At 40.3% G+C, this 24,874-nt stretch overlaps 1 protein-coding gene across 3 annotated transcripts in view; it reads left to right on the plus strand.

The window, feature by feature from the left end:
• Window positions 1–24,874, plus strand: part of CSMD1 (CUB and Sushi multiple domains 1) — a 2,002,273-nt gene that overhangs the window by 890,536 nt on the left and 1,086,863 nt on the right. The gene's annotated exons all lie outside the window — the stretch shown is intronic.

A 24,874-nucleotide genomic window follows, 5' to 3' on the forward strand; every position in this document is an offset into this window, starting at 1 on the left:
GGAAACAAATCAACATGAAAAATAATGACGAGTGAATATCCACAATTGGCCATAAACATTTTCTAAAGAAGATCCTTGGCTTAATTGTGCATTCAGCCTCAGAGAGTGAGGAGGCACAGGGAGGCAGCTTGCATAGGGAAGGCTTAATGAATGTGGTCAGAATATTCTCTCAAAGGAAAAGTACAACTTACCAGTGGAAATGAAGTCATGATCAGACATCACAGCAAAAGAAGCTCTTAAATCCAGCCCCTTTATGACCTATAGTTTGATCATTCCACACTCAACTGTACAAAATTCCACCTGCTTGCATTAGTACACTTTTATCTCACTTCTGGCGTTTTTGGTAAGCTATACCCCCCCCCCCATTTGTCTGGAATGGACATCCCTATTACTACCTTTAAATGGGTAATCACCAGTTCTCTTTTCTAAATGCCATTTAGAAATCATCCTTTAGGGGCATTAAAAAACTCCCAAGGGTTAGAACAAGCCAGTAGCTCCATGGCCAAGGGAATCATTGACACTTGATTTTTACAGCAGGTAGAGCCTCTTCAGACCAAAGTATGATGTCTTCTTCTCTACAAATTACACCTGAGGTCCGCAAAATCTGGGTGATTAGTTCTTGTATGCATGGTCTGTCACTGTATCTACTACAGAATGTGAACACTTCTTTCTAAGTTAAATTATATAGAATGGTATATGCCATATGCATATATATATATATATAAATATATTCTATGCTATTAATATTTATAATAGAGATTACAGGTATGTGTGTGTATATGTATGTGTGTCTCTATATAGATATAGGTAGATATCCATACAAGTCCTGGTTTGAGTTGATATTTCTATCTACTGATCTTTGTAAATGAAGGTAGATTTCATTACAAGGAAAAGAATACCCCATAAGCTGTCCTGGTTTGAACTGGTAAATGGAACTCTCATTTATCTTACCCCCTACCTCTCCCTCCCCTAAATCCCACTAAAATTAAAGTAATGGCCATGAAAGATTATCTTTTTAAAAGTCACAAATCTACAGGACCAAAAAAAGAAGGGGGGGGGAGGGGAGGGGCACAATACAATTTGACAGGTTAGAAAACAAGGGCAAAGGCAGTTGATCTGGAGGACCCAGGAAAGTTGACTGTTGTTCCAGTGGTTGACAAAGCCATGAAACAAACTGATTTGCTTCAGGGAACTGTCAAATGCTCAGGAATTGGCACAACCAGAACCTTCTGAAGGTGACGATGATGGTGAGGCACAATGAAAGAGATGATTAAAAAAAAAAAAAACAATTCAGAAGGAATTAGAACCTACCCCCATCGCCTACTGTGGGCAGGTGGATGACCAACCGTCCTGCATCTTAGAAGGCTGAAGGTTTTATTCTTCAGTGAAGGTAAAACAGAGGGTCTGCAGAATAGAAAAGTCAGGCAAGTTTGAGGATTGTACCAGATAAAAATAGGGAAGTGGAAGTATAAATGAATGTAGATATCCCTGGCTCTCCTAGTTTAAGGCTTATACCCTTGAGCAGGAGAGACTGTGGCTGACTCGAAAAAAAAGAACCAAAGAGAAGGTACTGGGGATTCCTCAGTGAATATGAGCAGACTGCCAAGGAAATCCTCAGACAGGAAGACAAGATCTCCACTAGGCAGGGAACAGAGCAACTGTGAAGAACCTGGAGATGTGCGGAAGATGAGCTGAGCCCTTGAGTGTGTGTCTGAATCAGTACAGGAAAACCCTGCTTTCCAGGCCCCACCTCCAGACCTCAATCCAGGAGGTCCTGAGGGTAGCCCGGAAAAGTGCATCTTTAATGCTCATGCTGTTGGGCCTGGGGTCCCACTTTGACAACAACTAGTGGACCCACCCATCAGGCCATGTTCCGTAATCCAAGTGTTGAAGGATGAGAGGTATTGATTATCTCCAGGAGAAAGAGTTGTATGTTTGTTTGTATGGATGTTGGTTTTTCAGAGCAAAATGAGCCGCCTCCAGGAATCTGAAGTATTTGATGGATGATAAACAAACACTAAAAATCTAATAAGGAGAGGGAAGAAAACAAAATGCACAAGTCTCAGAGGACCCATGCCACATAAATTGATGGATGAGAGCAAAAAAGAATCTTTCTGTCTCCATGCTGCACCTGTGAGGCACACAGCATGCCCCCTCCAGCATGACCACCAAGCCAGGAGCCCTCCCTCATCCAGCAGGCCCCGCGGGGTGTACTGAGAAATCCACACTGTCCTTTGCTCTGTTTCCAGCTCGTTCCGGGTGGTATCAGGCAAGATCTGGCCATATGCGCTAGTGCCCAAGCACCAGAAGCTCCACCAGGGTCTAGACCATGGCCTTGCATGTTTGCCCAAAGGGCCCACATGAGAATTCTAATGAAGACACCCCAGGGTGTTTCTTCACCTCTTCATAAATGTTCTCCATATACCTGAACAGACAGTGGCCATCGGAGTTGGGTTTGACTGGCCTGGTCTCTTCTCCATCTTGGGGAAAGAATTAATTAATTTATTCCCCCCTCCCTTTTTGATATGAGGAAAAATCTGTATGTAAATGAGGGAAATTGTTTTGTTTTGACCCCGGCTAAATAAAGGACGCGTGTGGAATCATATTTTAAATTGATAACACGCTAATTTGACCCTCTGGGTTCCCGCCAGTCCACCCCACCAGTTCTGCCGCTCCCGTCCAATTTCACTGTGTTTTGCTATTACTTCCCTACAGGCACGATTTACAGCAACATCTATCACATCACATCTTACAAGAAATGCTTTTCACTTCTTTTTTCCCCTTTATTCACAGTTGTTTTATGTTTGTGAGTATGTGTGTTACGTATCTCGCTCTACGATAGCATGCAGAACAAAAAACATAAGATCATGTAATATTTTAGTTATTAATTGTCACTATAAGTTAGGAAGTTTCCTTTGAGATTATGAAAGTCTTTATTTTCAAGGTTCACATATAACCCAGTGATGTATATTTTTTATCGAATGATAATTGCCATACGATATTCTATTAGTTTAAGATGTACCACATAGTGATTCTACATTTAGATTCATTACAAAATGATCACCACAGGGTCTAGTCACCATCTGTCACCACACAAAGTTATAACGTTATTCCCTATATTCCCTAGGCTGTGTATTACATGCCCACTACTTACTTGTCTTCCAACTAGAAGTTTGTGCTTCTTAATGCCCTTCACCTATTTCACCTGCCCCAAGCACTCCCCCCGCTTGCTCTGGTAATTAACATTTTGTTTCCTGTATCTATGTGTCTGCTTCTGTTTTGTTTATTTTTTGTTTTGATTTTACTTTCCATATATAAATGAAATCACATGGTATTTGTCTGACTTATTTAGCACAATAACCCTCTAGGTCCATCCATGTTATCACAAATGGCAACATTTCATTCTCTTTTATCACTCAGTAATATTCCATTATACATATATTATATTTTAATGTAATATATATTATAACATATTACAATTATACATTATATATATATATATATCTGCCACCTCTTTTTTATCCATTCATCTATTGATAGACACTTGAGTTGCTTTTAAAACTTGGCTATTGTAAATAAAGCTGTAATAAACATAGAGGTGCATATATCTTTCTGAATTAGTGTTTTATTGTCTTTGAATAAATTACCAGAAGCAGAAATTCAGGATTGTTGAGTAGTTCTATTTTTATATATTTGAGGAGCCTCCATACTGTTTTCCACAGTGGCTGCACCAGTTGGCATTCCCACCAACAGTGCGTGAGGGTTTCCTTTTTTCCATATTCTCACCAACATGTTATTTCTTATTTTTTTAATAATAGCCTTTCTGACCAGTGAGAGGTGATAGCTCATTGTGGATTTCTTTTGAATATCCTTGATGATTAGACATGTTGAGTGAGTATTTTTTAATATTAAAAGTGCTCACGGTACTCTATAGTTTCTCATTTGAACTTAATTTTCTGTTGTGTTATATGTCTCTGCCTTGCATGTTCAGCATTAGTAAATAAATACAGGACATACAAGCATAAACATTAAATCCTAATGATCAGTGACATTACTTTTTTTAATGTGGTAAAACCATAGAAATTAAAATCGTGTTTCCCACTTTGACAGTGTTAATGTACATTTCCAATATTAATCGTAAAAGAAACAAATTTCCTGTACCTCCTAAAACAGTTAAACTTCACTGCCTTAACCAAAGTAATATTGAATATTAGAGACAAAGTATATCTGAGGAGATATAAATCTAACAAAATATGTATTACACTTGGAGGAGTATTGGATATTACAAGAGTAATGGACTGATGGTCACCATGTCTTTCCTTTCTTCTTTTCTTCGTTTTCCTTTCCTTTCCTTTCCTTTCCTTTCCTTTCCTTTCCTTTCCTTTCTTTTCCTTCCCTTTCCTTTCCTTTCCTTTTTCTTTCCCTTCCCTTCCCTTCCCTTCCCTTCCCTTCCCTTCCCTTCCCTTCCCTTCTTCTCCCCCTCCCTTCCTTTCCTATTCTTGAATCTGAATCTTACTGATGCTGTTCACTGGGATGCATCTGCTTCCAGTATTAACCTGTAACAGTATCTGTGAAACCTTTATTAATTTAACATATTTAAAATCTACAATCTCTCCCAGATTTACAGTGTGTTTCTGTGATTAACTCTGAACTCAGCTCTAAGAAGTGCCTTTCTACACGTTGCAAAGTGAGGAATGCATTTCTGCGTGGATTGTTTGTGTGCCCTTTATCTTTCTACGTGTGCACGGGTGGATCATGTTTCTATTTCTAATCTCAGTAGTATTACCAGTGCAGTAATTACATACAGAAACATTCCTTCTCTGCGATTTCTCAAGACTCATAACTCAGCGACAATTATTACTCCTTGATAATTACATTTCTGTAGTTGTAGCCACAGCCCAGGTGCATGTGGTGCTAGAATTTCCTACAGACCCATGTCTTTAATAAGGTTTACAGCTCTCCGGTTCCTTAGGAATTGCTTTCTTTCTTTGGACCATGTTTCTATTCTCTTTGAACCCGGTTACAGGGGTGGGAGAAGCTTCACTTGTGTGGGTATTTCATGAGGTAACTCTACCTACACTTAATGTTCACCAAAGGGCCACCTTTTATGGCAAGTCCTGGATTGTGCCACACAGCCTCACCCAGCCACAGCCATGAAGGTCTCAGCCTTCGCTGCCTCCCCAAGAAGTGTGGTGATAAGTGGCTCATTAGTCCTATCTAAGCAGTCGGGCCCCAAATTGTGTGAGCCTTGCCGTGTCAGCAGAATTTGGGGATGGAACAGGACAGTTAACCGACCCTGGAAACCTGACTGCTGGTTTCTGGTTCTGAGATGGTCGACTTAGTCTCCCTGCCTCGGTTTCTTCGTTTTTACACTGTAACTATAGCTAGCTACTTTGGGTTTGTTTTGAGTATCCAGTATGATAACTTAGGTGCACATCCTGGTGAGTTGTATGTCTAAATTAGTAGTAATTCGTCCTTTGTCTTCTTGGCTTAAAAATCCCATACTGCTTGGTCATTGGAGCATTCTCGTGACCTGTAAATCTATAAATATCTGGATGTCAACAAAAGGAGAGATTAAAGCAAGTCCCTATGGAGTTACCACAAATGTAATCAAGCATGACTTTCTGGAAAATGACTGAAGTAGCAGAATTGCTCCACAGGTATTCCTGATGTCCTGTATTATAAAATATTCTGTCTATGTCTATCATTTGTTTATACATCTTTATACAATTATTTTAAAGGAACATTAGGACCCACAATGAAGGAGATGCTCCTACATTTTAGATGTCATTAATGATTTTAAAAATCATTATTTTTAGTAGATCACCATATATCAATATTATTAGACAACATCTTGAAGTCACTAATCCTTTGATATAAACTCAGGCAGTGTGATTCACAATTTTGCAATCGGAGGCTCTCTTCATAGTTTAAATTCTTTGGGCGGCCAGAATATTCCAGAGAGATCAAAGTGGATTTTTCTGCAAGGCTAAAGTTAATTCCTATGTAAAAAATTAAATTAAAAATAAGAGATGACTGGAGTTTTACAGTTTTATAACCACATTTTTATTCAAATAGATGCTGTCTTGTACTTGCTGCCATTTAATTCTAGACTGAAGTGCGTCAGAATGACAAAAACACTCTTCTACTTTGTCAGTGGAAAAATTTGTCGTAGATTCCTCCAGCGTTTCCATTTCTATTTGTTTTTCATTAGATATTTATGCATATGATTTGGTTCCGTTGTAAAAAAAGATACTAGATTGAATACATTTTAGATGATTGCTTCAGTTCTATTAACACGTCTGTCATGGTTGTAATTACTTATTATATACTGATTGTAGCTACAACGAAACATAGCACAGAGACCTTTGACCCATGTGGTGGGCCTGTAGGTTTTTGTCATTAAGAAGACGTGAACACACAGACCCCGGTAAGGAATGAAACTCTACTATGTTCCTGGGCCATTAAGCTCGTGTATTTAAAACATAAACAAACAAAAAGTTTACATTTCACCTATAACGTTTTCTACGACAACTCATAGAAGGTGCTATTATTAATACACGTTTGGGGACAAGCAAGGATAGACAGCCTTAATGAAACTACAAGCCATTTGAAAGTTTCGTGTTCACCAGCCCCGGGACCCTCTGTGTCCAGATGTTACTAAATACACTCATTTGGAAATAATTGGTGTCTCTTTTCTTCCTTTTCCATCTCTGTGAGGAGTTAGTGGGCAGTGCTGAGACTAAATGAGGAAGATGAGTAAGAACCAACAGCCTGGATAAACCCCTGCTACATGTGAGGTCAATGTATCAGCAGTGGTTGAGTGGTGAATATGTTGAATTTTTTAATAAGTGTTCTATAATTAAGGAATAATTAAAATTGAAATAACACGGAAGTATCTAGAATCAAAGTGAAAGCTCCCCTTTATCCAAAACCCTCTCTACTTATAATCATTGTCACTGTTTTTGTGGAAACATTTCTTTGTTTACACGCATAAACAAACAGATGGGGAATATTTTTAATCATAAGTTGCATTATAGGATGCTGTATTAATTCGTTCAGGCTGCTATAACAGAATACAGTAAACAGATGGTTTAAACAACAGACGTTTATTTTTTCATGGTTCTGGAGGCTGGAGGTCCAAGACCAGAGTCCTGGCAGCCCTGGTTTTTGGTGAGGCCCTCTTCTGGCGTGTGGACAGGGCTTTCTTGCCATGTTTTCATATGACAGAGAGAGGGACCTACTTGGTCTCTTTCTCTTCTTCCAAGAGCACTAATCCCACCAGGGAGGCTCTACCCTCATGACCTCATGTAAACGTAATACCTCTCAAAGGCCCTACCTCCAAATACCATCACTTTGAAAGTTAGGTCTTCAGCATATGAATTTGGGGCAGACACAAAACTTCAATCCACAACAGATGTATATTATCCTGTGACCTGATTTGTCTAAAAATGTGGGGTGTTTTTTTATACTTATTTTGAGAGAGAGAGAAACGTGTGTGCATGCAAGCAAGCAGAGCAGGGGCAGAGACAGACAGAAACAGAGAGAGAGAGAGAGAGAGAGAGAGAGAGAGAGAGAGAGAGAGATTGAGAGAGAATCCAGCACAGTGAAGAGCCTGATGCAGGGCCTGAACTCAGGACTGTAAAACCATGACCTGAGCCGAAACTAAGAGTCCCTCAGATGCTTAACTGACTGAGCCACCCAGGCGTCCCTCATGTGACCTGATTTTTAACTGAAACACAATTTTCATGTTTTAATGTATAGTAGACCAACGTCTTCAAAATTTTTGCTTAGTATTCCCTGATGTGAATGTACCTAACTTTAAGTAAAAATTTCTCTGTGGACACAGAGATGTAGGTTGTATCCAGTTTCCTTCTATTTTTAAGAATGTTACACTGGCTGTCCATCCACCCATATTCATGAACCATTCTTTGAATATGAGATTTTCTTAAGGGTGTTTTCTGGAAGTTTGATTACTGGAACAAAATATATGTTCCAATTCTAATTTGCCAAGTTACCACCAATTGCTGGTGTAAATCCATCAATACAGCACCATATTGTTGAACCAAGAATATGCAAACGACTGTTTCTCCATAATTCAGCACACACAGAACACACCAGATCACATATAATTTGGCCAATCATATGGCCAATGTGCTACCCCTAAGTTACTGTTTTCCTGATTACTAAAGGGGTATAGCAAATCTGTTTGACCCAACATATTTCTCCTATGTCTTGTCCTATTACTATCTTTTGCCTATTTTTTTTATTGGGTTCTGACATCTTGGATCTTTGGGAACATTTTTTTCTCTAGTTATAAATAAATTTACTCAATTATATTTTGAGATTTTTTTTCTTTTGCCACAGCCTAGCCTGTTTCTAAATGAATATTTGGCATTTGTAGATACTCTTTCCAAAATGTTATCTGATGTTATGTATGGACTGAATGTTCGTGTTCCCCCAAAATTTACATGTTGAGATCCTAACCCTCCACCCAAAATGATGTTAAGAGGTGTTAGGAGCTGGGACCTTTGGGGAGAGGTAATTAGGTCATGAGAGTAGAGTCTTCACGCATGGGATTAGTGCCTTTGTGAAATTGACCCCAGAGAGATTCTTCACCCCTTCTGCCATGAGAAGACATAGTGAGGTGATGGAGGTCTGTAATCCTCACCTGAACCTGACCATGCTAATTACCTGATCTCAGACTTCTTAACCTCCAGAACTGTGCAAAACAATGTGTCACCCAGTCTGTGGTATTTTGTGATAGGAGCCCCAAAGGACCAAGTCACCTGACTAGAAGAGGTCACCGTCAGACCCTGGGATGGTCTATTTGCAACCTAGAGTGTGAGGCCTTCAGCACATCAGCACACCTGTTCTCTAACTGGAAAGTCCTTTCAAAAAAACGAATCATCAGCATCATTTACTGTGACTGCTCTTAGCCATCAGAATCACTGAGTGTTATAATGGGCTGCTGAGAGAGGTGGTCAGAGGGAGATGATGTATAACCCACAGAGTGCATCATTTATTAAGACTATCATAACTCTAAAATTACAGCACGCTGCCCCTGCTGCTACTTACCCTGTGGCAAACAGGTTCAGCTGGGGATTTCCTTGTTTAGGTTTCTGGTGCTCTGAAAGATGCAAAGATAGAGAGCTCTTACAAGAGACAGTGATATCTAAAGGGGGATTCCGCTGGCAGCCAAGCAAGCTGCTTCCCACTGGTGACTTTGGATGATAGAAGTGAAAGGAAACCCCACAGCAACCTCCACGGGCCTGGTGGGATCTTCTGGAACCACCTCTGTGACAATTTAGAAGAAAAAGATTTGGATAACTAGAGGGAGTCTCTGTCCTCATCAGCCTGGATTTGTGGCAAGAGAAACAACAGCATGGTGGTAGGAAGAGGGTGAAAAAAGGCTTCAGATTTTATTCTTGTTGACTGCCAGCGATTTGAAAATTGTAAATAGAAAAACTTTTAAGCTTCAATAGGTGTTCCTAAACACAGTCACTAGATAAATAATACTATCAGCATGATTCTTAGAATTCTTGAGAGAGACTATGAATGTTATATGTCTGAAAGTAATTCACGTTCTGATTTCTGAAGGCTTATGTGCCTCCAGTAAATCATGCTGTAGGTGTGGGTTTTTATATTGTATTCATTTCCCCAAAAATGTGTGCTCAGATATAGACCCTGTAAGCCAATGTAAATGGTATAATCTAGCAAAAGTGGAATGTTCACACATTTTCTTCTGACAATTTTTACTTGTAAAAGCTGTTGTGTTTAAAGTATTGACCTATATGAGAATGTGTACCCAATTCTAACTTGTGGAGCCAGAGTCGATTTACAGATGCTTTGCTTGGGAGTTTGGAGTAGTAATTAAGTCTGCATATCACTTCCAGGTCCTCAAATGTGAAGCTCATCTTGTTCGAGATTGTGGGAGTCTGGGCAGAGTCCCCTTGCAGAGGGACCTTGTTCCTGCTGAGACCCACCACATGGTGGGAATGCCGTACAGTCTGTAGGCAGAGATGCTTGTTCCTCCCAACTTTCCACCTTCACGTACCAGTAATCACTCCCTTTAGAGGAGGCTGGAAGACAGGGAAGGGCAGGAAGGGAGCAAATCCTCTTTCCTTATTCATATTTAGCCAGCAAGCTCCATCCTGCCAGCATGTTTGCTTCTGAGATGGATCCTCTGACATGTAGCCCCAGCCCTCATCATGGATGAGCCCCATGGCCATGCATGAGATGCAAAATGCAGAGACATTTGTAGACATTTATAAAACTGTGGAGATTAGGGACTCCTGGATGGCTCAGTCAGTTGAGCATCTTAGTTCTGGCTCAGATCATGATCCCAAAGTCATAGGATTGAGCCACACACCGGGCTCTGTGCTGAGCATGGAGGTTGCTTAGGATTCTCTCTCTCTCTCTCTCTCTCTCTCTCTCTCTCTCTCTGCCCCTCTCCCTGCTTGTGTTCTCTTTCTCTCTCTGTCTCTCTCTCTCTTCAAAAATAAAAACAAAATGTGGAGATTCGAAGTATCCCACTAAAGGATTCATTACTGGCTCTTGATAATTAGATAATCATCTAGACAATTAGCCATCCAGAGTTTCCATTTCCATGGTACAATATTATGACTTATGTAATTCCTCATTTTCTTTTATTTCAATACTAGATCCCAGGGGCACCCGGGAGTGCTCAGTCTCTTTAGGATGTGGCTCTGGATTCCTGCTCAGGTCTTCATTCTCATGGTTCATGAGATTAAGCCTGTCATTGGGTTCTGCTCTGACAGCGTGGAGCCTGCTTGGGATTCTCTCTTTCTCTCTTGCTCTCTCTTTCTGTCCCACCCCCGCTCATTCTCTCTCTCCCTCTCCCCCTCCCCCTCAAAATGAATAAATGAACTTAGAAAAAATACTACCTCCCAAGCTAAATTGTGACTCTTTGCCTAGGTTAAAGTATATTTTTATGCATTTTAAGTCTAAAGTCTTAATATAGATGAAACAACACGAGAAAAATCATATATAAAATTAAGGCGACTTGTGTTTCATTATACTTATTTCTAGTATTAAGCTTGTTTAAATGTGTCATCTCTCAATAACCTCTGCTCAAGGTCAAGGTTTTTTTTTCCAAAAATTAAATGCTTTTTTCAGTCTTCAGAATCTTCTGATAAAAGAATTTCCCCAATCTATACTACAAATAAATCAAGTAATGCAGAAATGAGACACAGCAAACAATAACACCAGCAACCTTAGAATCTTTCTGTCTGGAATTACTACATGCAAACCAAAGCAAAGCAAACATGTTTGAAAGGATCTTTGGAAGATTTTTTTTGTCGATTGCAGTCATATGTTATAAAACTGGGGTTGGAATGAGTACTTCATTCCTGCCAGATGGCTCCCAGAGATGCAACATTTGTTAGGAGCAAGTTATTCCATTTTGTAATGAGAGTCTGAGACAATTACATCTCTTAGTGCACCTGTGGCGTCTCCAGGAACCTTCTTCACAAGATGACGATACTGAGTCGTTGATGGACTGAATATTTCTACAAGTGCCTCACATTTTATCTTTTTAACATAAGTAAATAAATAAAATGCCAGCACTAAGAAAATAAATGCCTCTGGTGTCTTTAAGTAAAATAACTTAGAAGAAAAAAATTTTTGAAAGAATCTCACAGATCAAAGTGTTTAACCCTGGACCCCTGAAGCCTGGCACGGTCGGAGGCCGAGAGAGAGGAAAACGAACAAGTTGAAACGTTAGATGGCACGCCTGGCTGGCTCAGTTTGTGCAGCAAATGACTTTTGATCTCGGGGTTGTGAGCTCAAGCCCCATGCTGGGTGGAGAGATTACTTAAAAATAAAATCTTAAAAATAAATGAAATTGTTAGGCATTTTTTTTCTGTAGCTTTATGTGCAGATTTGACTTTTAAGGAGCAACTACAAAGCTATCATCATTTTCAAAGAGTTTCCCGACTAGCCAAATGTTTAAAAATTAATTTTTTATGTAATGATAATGACATATGGAACGTTATATATGGAATTTATAAAAAAAAATGTTTTCAAGATAGACACAAATCCGGAGCATTGTCTTACAAAAGCTGGAAGGCAAGGGCAGAGGTTTGTAAAGTCCAGATGTCTTAGAGTAATCAGCGCGCAGAAAAAGTGATCACGGTGTGAGTCTCCAAAGTTCTCCTGGCTTTTGGTAGGAGAGGTGAGTTCTCCACAGAATGAAATGGAAGAGTTATTACTATAGGCAAATTAGAGGTAGAGTCCACGAGTTTTAGGGAAATGATGGATGAATCAGTTAAAATGTATTCTGCCGTCCAATTTTGTCTTATTCTCTATTATTTTATTCTTATTCACTGGATTCTGAATTTCATTCTTTAGCTAAGAGATCTGGAAGAAGTTGCACATTTGCATATTTAAATCTGATTCTTCTGAAATCCTTTTCCAACCCCACCGTCATTAGTGTCCTGGCGGGGACTTGTTCCTGTGCCCACTGGGTGACTTCAACTTCCAACATAGCCGGGATACATTTTGTCTTTCTTAATGATTTCACGTAACACAGGCACAATTTCTTCTAGTCCTTATTGGTCTCTTCTATAGAGTGTTACTCCTAAAATTGTTTGCTTGATGTATTTTCATTTCTTTGTGATGCATATTGACTGGAAAGGGATTGTAATACCAGAAAAATGAGGATAATTTTCTCTACCCTCTCCCCTTCCTTTTAACCTCCTCTGTTTTAAGTAGTTACATTAGAGCCTGTTTGGTGTAGCCCGTCCCTCCGTGAGCACAGGAGCGAACCTGTCTTGTGTCGTACCTCACTCACAGAGCCATATGCTGGCGAATATCTTGAAAACTATCCGATAAAAATATCTGATGATGGAAAGCAAACATAAGTTTGGTGACGATGTTGTCTAGAGTTTTTACTTTCCACAACTCCAAGGGCAGATGACCCTGATCAATGCTGACCCTGGTGATGTTGGGGGAACTTTGCGGACGACCAAATGGAATGACCACTGCCAACACTTCCACTCAGTCATGTGCACCCCGTACGGGATTGAAAAGTTGAGTCGTGTATTCAGTGGTGCGGTACTGAGCCCCCAAGCCCATGATACTTTGATCGTAACTGGACTGTTCTTTCTGATAGATCACTCCATAATATGCCCCGCAAAACTGTGAAACGGCATTTCATTCATGAAAATTATAGTTTGGTCTGTGGAATTTATATAAAATGGTTTCAAATTATACATAAATGGGCAATTTCTAAAGGTGATGGAATTTCTTTAGTCACAATCTCTTACAGTTTCAGGCTATTTCCATTAAAGTGACACATCCTTACAAATAAGCTAGAGTTAGAGGCCATTCAGACATGGAGTCCTGCTGGGTTTTCTGTGCCACTTAAGGGCTTTCTGCTTTGGAATCCAGATATCCCCAAACTTAATTAGCTGTCTAGAAACTGAGTGGCAAAAGTTGCATATGCATACACTTCATTTCTTTTATGTATTCACTACTTAACTGTTCTGAAGGAGAAAAACAGCATTTGGCAAAAACATGTCAGGCGACATTTCAAAGATCTCCTATGAGAGCCCCGGGCTGGATTCCTGAGCCTGTTGCCCTGGTAGAAATCTAACGAGATGACTCATAAGCTGATGATGAGCTCTGGGAAAACAGTTGAGGTTCAAAATGGATTATCAAATTAAAACTGTGTTCATAACAGCAATTACTCGCCACTAATTCAGATGTTTTTCCGGGGAAACCCTTCATGCTTAAATGAAGCCTGCAACAGTCACTTTGTTAGACACTGTGAAACGGCCAGCCAGTAGTTCTGGATAAGAATATCCTAAGGAAATGTTGGGTAGCCGTAGAATCATCAGCCAACACTGAATTTTCATAAACATGAAGTCACAGATTTCCCAAAGATAATTCTATAGCGTTTGAAACAAATGAATATACAGCAACTGAATCTTTAGTTCGTACTGGGGATTTTAAATGAGCTGGGCTTATCTCCTCTAGAGTCTGATATACCTTAATAGAAGAACTTTGAAAACCCCCCCCTCCCCTCACCACTTCCTTTCCCCTCTTCCCTTTCTTTCTGCTGTTCTCCTCCCTTCTTCCCTGATTCCCCTGGTCATTGCTGCTTGTATTGCAGTTTGCAGTCTCTACTATGCAGACGTTTGATGAGAACGCTACTCTCTTAAGTCAGGATTTTGGAAGATGAGTGAATACTTTTATTTCCATTTGAGGATCTGGGCGCCTGGTCTCCTCCCTCTCATAAACCCTTATCAGATTGCATGTCAGTTATTAGCAGCAGGTGGCGGAGAGCGATGGGCAGTCACGTGAGGCAGCAGCGGCATCTGACACAGAGTGTGTTTGCTGCGTGGCTGGCCTGTCATGTTGGACAGGGATAATGGATTGCTACTGCAAATGAGCTTTCGGTGGGTGCAAATTGTACATGCCGGCTGAGTCTCTGATACTCTCAGCTATTCATAATATGGTTGCTTATAATGAGAAGTCAGCAGGTGCTACTTTGTAGTTTAAGAGCGAGCCCAGATATTGATCAGTTGTGAACACATGGAAATTTTGAGGTGCACGAAATGTCCATGTCACTTGTAATCATTATCCAGAGCTTCAAACAAAATCTAAACCGAGAAGATTTGCATCAGGGCATTTTCTACCGCGTGAGGAGTGATTTTCATACAGAGAGGACTTTATCCTCTACAGGTGGTTTCTGGTAGGGGTTTTCTTCCCGGATGGAGACCCTCTTGATGATAGGAAGGTCTGAGTGGAGCCGTGCGGTGTTGAAAAACGTGGAGTGGTTCCAGGTGGTCCCAGCTGTGTAGGTGCGCACACCTCGCTTACTCTCTTTGTGGCGTTTTGTTTCTGTAAATGGAGGATACGATAGTTGCATCGGGAAGAACTGATTGAGACTTGTGCGTGTTGTGTCAGCCTTGCTTGTTGGCCATTCATTATTGGTATCGTTACTCCCGTGTTCCTGTTTAATCTACACGGATGCCTCCGTCAGAGAGAGGCAGTGCGGTAGGTTGTGTTGGGCTACCGTGGCAAGGTCTCCACCGTTAGTACAGCTCCGTAGTGGGATCTCTGAACTAGAGCTTTCCCTGTAATACCGACGGGTGCAGCCTTTTAAAATTGTACCTATTGGGTTTAACTATTCATGTTTAGTTGAGCTGACGGAGTGGAGGGTGGCTTTTCGGAGCCCTGACTCCAGGAGGTCGCTGCCGGTTTAGACCCGATCTCTCCAAGGTGGTGGCTCCCGGCCAGGAGGCTTTACTCCTGTGGTTGCTGGGTTGTCCAGCCTGTGAGGTGTCGTGTATGACAGTACACACTAGATTTCCATCTAATCGGTGACTGTTATGTCGAATTCCCATAAAGTTCATACTTCAGATATGTTTCAGGGAACAAAAAGGTACCATCTAAAATCAATTGACCTGTTTATTTTCAGCTGTAAAGTGTGGCTTCTGTAAAATTTCAAATTTCATGACCGACTTGCATCATAGTCCTGTGGACCAGGACTAGTCTCTAGCAGAATAGAGACACTGAAACTGACTACATTTTTCTTTGCTCATAAAATTATACCATATAAGACATCATTGCTATTTCTCGTGTAATATTTACCAAAGCAGTTACGCAGCAATTATCTGATACAGTGTTCTGTTTTTATACTTTTAAATAAAATTTGAGTATCATGGATCCCTCATTGAGAATCCTAAGGAAGCGCCAACATTTTTTCCCCACTGGAGAAACACATACATTAAAGTTTTGGCTTATCATGGTCAAGTTCATGGGTCACTCCTCCCACCCAGAAGCCCGCCCCCTCCTCCCCCAGGGATTCCTTAAGTGTCCATGCAGTAGGATGAAGATTGTCTACATGTGCTAAATTGAAACCATCACTTGTCCTCAGTCCCTCAAGCACATGCCTTCCTCAGAGACATTTCACTAGCTCTCCCCTCTGTCTGGCACCCCTCCATGTCTGGCGTGCCCTGATAGGTGTTGGTACACCCCACATGTTACGTGTTGCCAGACGTTTCCTTGCAGTCAAGCAGGAGATCAGAGGATAAGGGCAGAATAATGTTTCTCCTCTGGGCTGAATCACAGAGTAGCAAACACAGGGCCATGCTGTTCACTCTGGCCTGCCTCGGTGGCCGAGGAGGGTCAGAGGGTCATGCCACAAGGTCCTGGCCTCGGCGGACTGGGTACCTGAGTCACTCAGGATGGAAACATTCTTCAGTGCTTTAGAGACATAGCCTGAGGGACTAGTGTGCTTTTGTTGTACTAGGACACAGAACTTTGTTGATTTTGCCCTGGGCTAGCCGAGGCTTTGCTAGCCTGAGAGCGGAGCCTACCTGCCAGATGGGAAGCTGCCTACCACCTGTTGTACAAATCCCTCTTCACATCCGCACATCTTCTAGAACACTCGTCACCTTTACACTCTTGCTGGGTTTATTGACCAGGCTGGTTTACTGTCTGTTCCTTCTAGAAAGTCAGCGTCACGAAGTCTACCGCCCTCCCTCGCACAGTCACACTCAAGAAGTATTTAATGAGTGAACGCGTAAATAATGAAGTCAACCAGTGTCCATGCTCTTTCCCCAAAATGTTCTAGAAACCAGGTCCTCCATACAGTTTTAAGATACACATAAGCTTACTATGAGAGAGCTTTCCAAATTATTACAGGATTAACTTAAAGTCACACAAGCAATGAAACGAAGTGAAAATTAATATTCCAACCTTATAATTAAATGTGGTTCTCAAAGGATGCCGAGGGTTCCCCTGGACATTAATAAGTGTTTTGATTTTGTTTTTGTTTTTTGCCCTTGGCATATATCTTAGGATATGTATCTTAACCACCACGGTGGACATGTGATTTTCATTCTTACGTAATTGGTGATTGTGTATTATATCCAGGGAGCTAAGAGAACATTAAAACACATACTTGCTGTCTTTACTTCAAATTTCATTACCATCTTGAGTTGAAATTGGACCCTTAGCATTTCTATAATGTAGTTTTTAATTGAATTGTCTTTCTTTTTTTTCCATGTGAAAGTGTTCTATTATGATAGAATTGGCAGGATCACAGCAGCTATGAGCAAACATGTTTAAACTACTGTTCTCCAATTCTCACTCACTGTGGGATTGATCTTAATGGAGGCAAAGACAAAAATAACTAAAAATGTAAGGCTGAGCACTCAGAGGCTTTGATCTAAAGGAAACATTTAAAGACATTCTTTGTAAAGGTCACCAAACAGCCAACAGTCTCCGGGAACCCGGAGCCAGACTGTGCTTTTCCTACGGCCTGGTAACTGTTGACCTAGTTACTCTCGGGACAGGGGCTGGCTCTTGCGCACAATTAACCGATAAAGCTGCCTCTTTATTGCTCTTTTGCACAGCTCTTTCCGAGCGTGACAAACCAGTCTAATCCCAGGCACCCAGGTTCAAAATGTCCTCGTGCAATTATCTGATGAATTCATAGATTAATGACTCAACTGAAAATAGCTTCTTTGAAAAGTTGGGAATTCAAATGCATAAGGTGGGATCTTCACCTATGACAGCAAGCGGAAGGAGTAGAATCCAGTACCTTCAGTCATCCTATGTGTGAGCTCAGATCACACGTGTGTGTGGAGGCGGGGGCCTATAAGCAGCCCTTGAATGCAGGGGGCTTGGTGCATGGTGCTTGGGCGTGGAGCTGGATGATGCCCCCAGGGGGATAGGAAAAGCATTACTATCCACATAATTGAGGTCTTGGCAGAGAACAATGCAGGCATCACAAACTGGTCCAAAAAATGGCTTAAAGGACCAGGAAGGCGCCCGGGGTCTTTTGTGGCTGGGGGTGGGGTCCTGAGAGGGTTCCCTCTGCAGGCAGGGGCCTGTATGGTCTGAACCTACTGAGGACGCTAAAGGAGGGAGCATTCAGACTTTCTTATCAGTTTGTGGAGCTGTAGGGCAGGAGGTGAAGGCGGAGGGGTGAGGCTTGAAAGGTGTAAGCAGTCAGATGTCAAAAATGGAATCAGGCTCCATTACAGTGTGTGTATGTATGTGTGTGTCTGTGTGCATGTGTGCACACACACTTGTGGGTGTAGTACAACCACGTACGTTCTAGTGTAAAATGTGATTAGTCTAAAGAAACAGACATTGATGAACAGCGTCTCTCAAACTTGGGTGCTCAGAACCCAAAAAGGAAGATGAATATGTTAGATCATAATCATAATCACAATGGGTGATTCAGTCCGTTAAGTGTCCGGCTCTTAATTTCAGCTTCGGTCATGATCTCAAGGTCGTGGGATTGAGCCCTGTGGGGCTCCCACTGAGCATGGAGCCCGCTTAAGATCCTCTCTCTCTCTCTCTCTCTCCCCCTCTCTCTCTGCCCTTCTCTCTTGCCTGCATGTTCTCTCTTTTAAATTAAATATATATATATATATATATATATATATATATATATTCATAGTCATAATAACCTATGACACTAAAGAATGAGCTAAATATCAAATGAAATCATAACTAATAACTTCTATCTGAATGAATGGATTCTGACTGTGTGGGGTCAGGTCAGTCTTTACTAAGGGGATGACTTTTCAGTTGGTGTGTTTTGAATGACAAGTGGGATGCATTCATGGCAGATTGGAGAAAAGGACAGGCTGGGGTCAGGAGCTAGCAGTCCGGATGCATGGAGCACCGGCGTCCCAGGGGCAGAGAGTCCTACGTGGGGCAGCAGCTGCGGGTCTGAGCAGTGGACGTTGGGGCACAGGCAGCAAAGCTGTCTGGCTTGGGGAAATGGAGAGAAGAGGCATCTGATACGACCAATCCTGCCCCAGATGACACTGCAGGGAGTTAAATCGCTTTATGAAGAGGTAGTCATGCGATTGCTCCTTTTGGTCATTCTCTTTTGAAGCAATAATTTGTAACATGGAAGTGTTGGCTTTTTTTACTCTCAATACCCAGAATAAGAGACTCTCGCCATGATAGTTCACTGAACATTCACTTCAGGTTCTGATCACGTTGCAAGAATTTAAAGTATCAGATGCCTAGTGAGATTTAAAGATTAAGACTATATAAAATATCAAATATATGGATCCAAGAATAAATATATGTATCCAATATATCAAGCTCTTATTGATGCAGTAAGTTTTATATTTATAATATTTAACCTTTAAAATGTTTTAAAACATGATATTGGGCATGATTGACATGCAAGAAACTGTATATAGTTTTTAATGTGTACCACTTGATGAGTTTGGGAATAAGTATACACCTGTGAAACCATCCCCATCATTTAAGCTATAAACATGTCCATTGTCTCCAAAAGTTTCCTTTCTCTTGCTCTTTTTTTCTCTCTCTCTTTTGGGTAATCATGCAGAAAGTGTTATGAGGCCATTTTTTTTATAGAGGAAGAAGGTGAAATATAGAAGAAGTGAAGAATTTGGCTAAAAGTTCCCTAACAGTGATGAGAGGGCTAGATTTGAAACCAAGGTTGTATGGATTTGGAGAATATAGATGCTCAATATATATATATATATATATATATATATACATATATATGTATGTGTATATATATATGTATATGTATATATATACACACACACATACATCCATATATATGCATACATATATATTTATGTATTTTATATATTTATATATAAATATGTATTTTTATATATTTATTTATATATTATATATTATATATTTATACATATATTTAATTTGTAAACATTGTTGTTAGTGTTTCTGTGTTGATCTAATCACACAGTTGCCCATTCTACAAAACGTTTGTTATCTGGTGTTCGGAGACAGAATCCATTTTATATATGTTTATGGAGCTCAAACCCCAAGAGCATGACCTCATGACACAACTTTCTAGCCATCTAGGTCAACTGACAATGCCAAAGAATAAAAAGTTTAGAATGTGAATATTTTATCTGCTGACCATGTATACGCCTGTTAAAATTGTCAGGGAATTTGTCATTTACTTTTAAAGTAAATTAGTAACTCTGTCAGTCAGCATTTTGTTATAACCTTTAAAATACCGAGTTGAGGACACTGGCTCTTGGGCTGAATTCCTTCTTGATATCAGGCGGGGCATGAAAGGAGAAAGTGTATAGATGATGAAATGGAAAATTGCTCTTCATTGCTGTTGTGGACTAGTTAGAATTAAGAAGATCTGTTTCACAATATCTTGTCTGAGACCGTTAGATGCATTTTAACATCCTGAATATTGGATTACTTAAATTGGGGGAGGCCAGGAAGGAGAGGGACTTAAGTGGATGTGAGTTAAGTTGGGTTGAAATATCTCAGGCTTCAGCATGACCCCCTCATGATAAGCTGACATCTCAGTGGTCACAATGCTCCCAGCTGTCACTGCATTTTCAAAGAATTCTGCCCCTCAACTGACAGATTTCATATCTCCCTGAAATTGACCAAGGACTTCCTTAAATGTATTATGACAGAATCAGGAAAGACATTTTCCAGAGGGGTTAACCTCAAGAAATTACCAATGTCAAGTTTCTGTGGTAGGAAAGAAAAAGAAAAAAAGAAATATATATATATATGTATATCTTTAAAATGAATAAAAAAACTAAGGCCACCACTTTGCTAATCCTCCTTATAATGTGTAAATTATAACCTACTAAAAATAAAAGATTAAAGTAGGGCAAACAGCATTGTTCCTATATTCAAAAAGAGCAAAACAATCCATTCAATACAGGAAAAGGAAACCAAGAAACCATTTTTTAGTCTGAGTGATTTTCCCCCCAAGAGCATTCATTAGGGAAAACAACAACGATACCAGCAGCAACATGGATGAAATTCTCTAAGATCGGAGGGCTCACTTAGAATTTTTGCGTATCTGTAAACAGTAACCATGAAGCCACTGCCGGAGAGATTCCTGGCAAAGGTTGACCACCGTCTGAGGAGGATGAGATTCAAGAGTCCTCCTACCCATGTTGAAACTGCTAATAGGAGGTTCACTAGTGACTATTGACAAGATGATGGGACATGAAAATTGGAAAGTTCAGATTCAATTTAAAAGATGTTCACAGGAAGTCACTCTTTATCCACTTTGAACTTACAGACTGCTGTGCCAAGCCACAGCCATCCTATGCCCAAACTTGCATGTAACTTCAGCCCAGGTCACTTTTCTCCTGTGGGGTGGGGTTGGATGACTTTGTCACTAGGTTCCTGTCACTATCATATATTCAAAATCAAGGATTTAAATGATCCAAAGCATTGTTAAAGGTCTATCTACTGGGCTAGGATGACTATATATATACGTATATCTATCTATCTATCTATATATGTATATACATAAATATATGTATATATATGTATATACTTATATGTATATATGTATACATATATATATGTATATATACATATATGTATATACTTACATGTATATATATGTATATACATACACATATGTGTATATATATATATAATCTCCAATATATATCGATATATATAGGATATATATAAATTTAGGATTTAAGTGTGCACGCGCGTGCGCGTGTGTGTGTATATATATATATATATATATATATATATATATATATATTTAAGAGAGAGACCATCAGTGGGGGAGAGGGGCAGAGAGAGAGCTATATATAAATGTAAATATAAATATATAAATAAATGTGTGTGTGTATATATATATATATATATATATATATATATAATCTGAAAATCTGCAAGAGTATTCTCTTCTCTATATACTCTCTCATTTGATCCGGGCGCTATTCTACGGGGTCACCATTTTTAAGCCATTTTACAGTTGATGAGATAGAGGCTTAGCAAGGGTAAGTCATGTCCTGAAGTTCAAGGGGGGAGTGAATTTGCTGCTTCCTTGTAAGGGTCATAGAGTACATGGGCAGGTGATAGCACGGGAAGGTGGAGGGCAATGGAGGACAGGAGAATGATCCTAAAGTCTAGATGCCAGTAGGCTTCCTTTTAGTAGATGTTTCCTTTAGTTATAGATACTAAGAAGATGCAGAGAAGATACAGGAACTAGTTTGTTACCTCCCCCCGGAATTTGCACAGTGGGCGCTGTACATAATCCTATATAATCCTCACTGAGAACCAAGATGGTGAATAGCATGCCTCCTTTTACAAATAGAACCAGGGGTTGGATGAACCGTGCAGATTGTTCAGCACCAGGAATCCAGGAAGTGGAGGAATTTGGATTAACTTAGATCTCTCTGATTTTCAACGTTTTTTTTTTTTTTTTTTTTTTTTTTTGGTACAGAGAGAGACAGAGCATGAACGGGGGAGGGGCAGAGAGAGAGGGAGACACAGAATCGGAAACAGGCTCCAGGCTCCAAGCCATTAGCCCAGAGCCTGACGCGGGGCTCGAACTCACAGACCGCGAGATCGTGACCTGGCTGAAGTCGGACGCTTAACCGACTGCGCCACCCAGGTGCCCCAGATCTCTCTGATTTTAAAGCGTTTCTTATTGTATTACACACTTTTTTTTAAAGTAAAAAGCCTTGATCGATAATGTTGGTCATGTTCCTCAAACTGACTGATTTCTACTTCTATTTTATTTTTTTTATTAACACTTAACATGAGATCTATCCACTTAACAAATGTTAAGGTATATAGCACAGTATTGTTGACTAAGTATTGGAGGAATCTTGAGGACATGACGCTAGGTGAAATAAGCCAGTGGCAGGATAAACAATAGTGCTGATTGCACTTAAGTGGGGTGTATCTAGTGAAATCCGTAGGAGAGTGGAATGGTGGTCGCTGAGGGCTGGGCAGAGCGGGGACAGGGCAGTCGCCCATCCGCGGGCAGAAACTTTCAGGAAAGTGATGGATCAGCCCAAGACCTCTGCTGTACAACATGGCACACATTCTGTCTCATAACGTAACAAAACAAGAATGCGAATAAAGGAGTGCCGCAGCTTCGATAAAGGTTTTAAAGAGTGTAAAGGAGGAAATGTCCTTATGCCGTGGCTTTGTCAGAAAAGGCTTCATTAATAGGACCCACCTGAGCGATGCCCAAAGTACAAGCAGAACTCAAACAGATGGAGGAGGATGTTGTAAGAGGGTGGGCTGCGGGTACAAGCAGGATTTTGAAATGATCCTCATGGTAGTGTTGTGACAAGGGGAAGGCTGAGGAAGTAACTCTGAAAGAGCTTTCTTCTAGGGAATAAAGACAGCGAATGAGGTCTGGTAAGGAAATAAGAGAAGAATTTTTGTTGACATTGTTATCATTTTTTTAAATAAGTAGATTGCAGTGGTTTGTATAAAACCCAGGCAGGCATTTCAAAGAAAAAGATGGTTTGGAGATGGCTTTGAAGAATGAATGACCAGATTGATTGGTTGATTGATACATTGGTGATTGATTTTAACGTATACTATGCCTTATTGCAAACTATACTGAAATTGTTAACAAATATGTTCTTAGTGCCACAAAGTGTAGTGAATGCCACTGAAGGCTGCTGAGAGCAGAAGGTGACTAGGAGAATATCGGGTGGTTAAGAAACGGGGGTCACAGGTAGTACTCTAGAAAGCTAGAAAGCTAGGGGTGCCTGGGTGGCTCAGTGGGTTGAGCGTCCGACTTCGGCTCAGGTCATGATCTCGCAGTCTGTGAGTTCGAGCCCCGCGTCGGGCTCTGTGCTGACAGCTCAGAGCCTGGAGCCTGCTTCGGATTCTGTGTCTCCCTCTCTCTGACACTCCCCCGTTCATGCTCTGTCTCTGTCTGTCTCGAAAATAAATAAAAACATTAAAAAAAAAAAAAGCTAGAAAGCTAATCACAGGTAAAGTAGTAGGAGCTGAAGCTTGATTGCTTGTTTAATCAGTGAGTAGGTATTAAAGAAGGGCAGGAGTAAGTCTAGCTCCTGTAAGTAATTTGACAGGGATTGTAAGGAAGGAATTGGAGAAAAACAAAAAAAAAAAAAAAACAAAAAAAAAAAAAGAAAGAACAGCGAGAAGCACAAAGAGGAAAAGATTTTGAGATTTGAGATTGTATGTGTGGTCTTCCTTTTTGTATAAATAAGACATGTAGCTTTGAGGGAAGAAAGGAAGGAGCCAGTGGTCCCAGAGATGATTAAAAAAAAAAAAAAAGAGAAGAAAACTTGATGACATAATGTCTAGGAGGAACAAGAAGGGATCTGTTACATACACCCTTACTAGGACCTACTTACAGTCTTGCACTTACATATTATTATAATAATATATCAAGGACCTGACTCCTGTATTAGATGTTCTGCTCTTTGATACAGAGGCTCATATTTTATTTATCTTTGCATCCCTAGTTCTTAGCTCAGCTTTTGATACAGATCATGGACTCATTAACTGTCAGATCAGTTAATAGAGTTCATTCGATTTCTCATCTCTTTGAAAACTATAAAGCAATTTTAACTTTTTTTTTTCTATATTAGGTTCCAGCCCCTAATACAAGTCCTATCTCATAGACGCTTCTCAAATTCTTAGATGTGAATAAGTGAGTGGATGAAGGTATTGATAATACAGCCTTAAAAATGAAAAGAGACATTTTCCTATGCCATTCCCTTCCTATTAGTAATGATTATAATTGTAATCCTGTCTGAAAAATGGAGACCATTAATGGTAGATGTTAGTGAATGGACAGAATTTAGGAGACCAACTGCAGTGAGGAAAATTGATAACTACCATCACATAGACCTGGCATATCACTACCTTCATGCACTCTTTGAGCCTTTCTTATAAAGGAGGTTCAGTTCCCAGTGTTTAAGTCCCAATTAAGTCATTCCTGGGTTTACTTTCTCATGGCTTGGTGGTTGACTCCTTAGCTGACCAACTGTCCTAAAAATCAAGCACAGAAACTACACAACTTTCAAAGCAGACCAATAAGTGATGTATGTTCCCCATTTCATGGTAAATGACCCTGATTGAATGATAC

Source organism: Panthera onca, chromosome B1 (genome assembly GCF_046562875.1).
Source record: "Panthera onca isolate mPanOnc1 chromosome B1, mPanOnc1 haplotype 2, whole genome shotgun sequence".
Lineage (NCBI taxonomy): Eukaryota > Metazoa > Chordata > Mammalia > Carnivora > Felidae > Panthera > Panthera onca.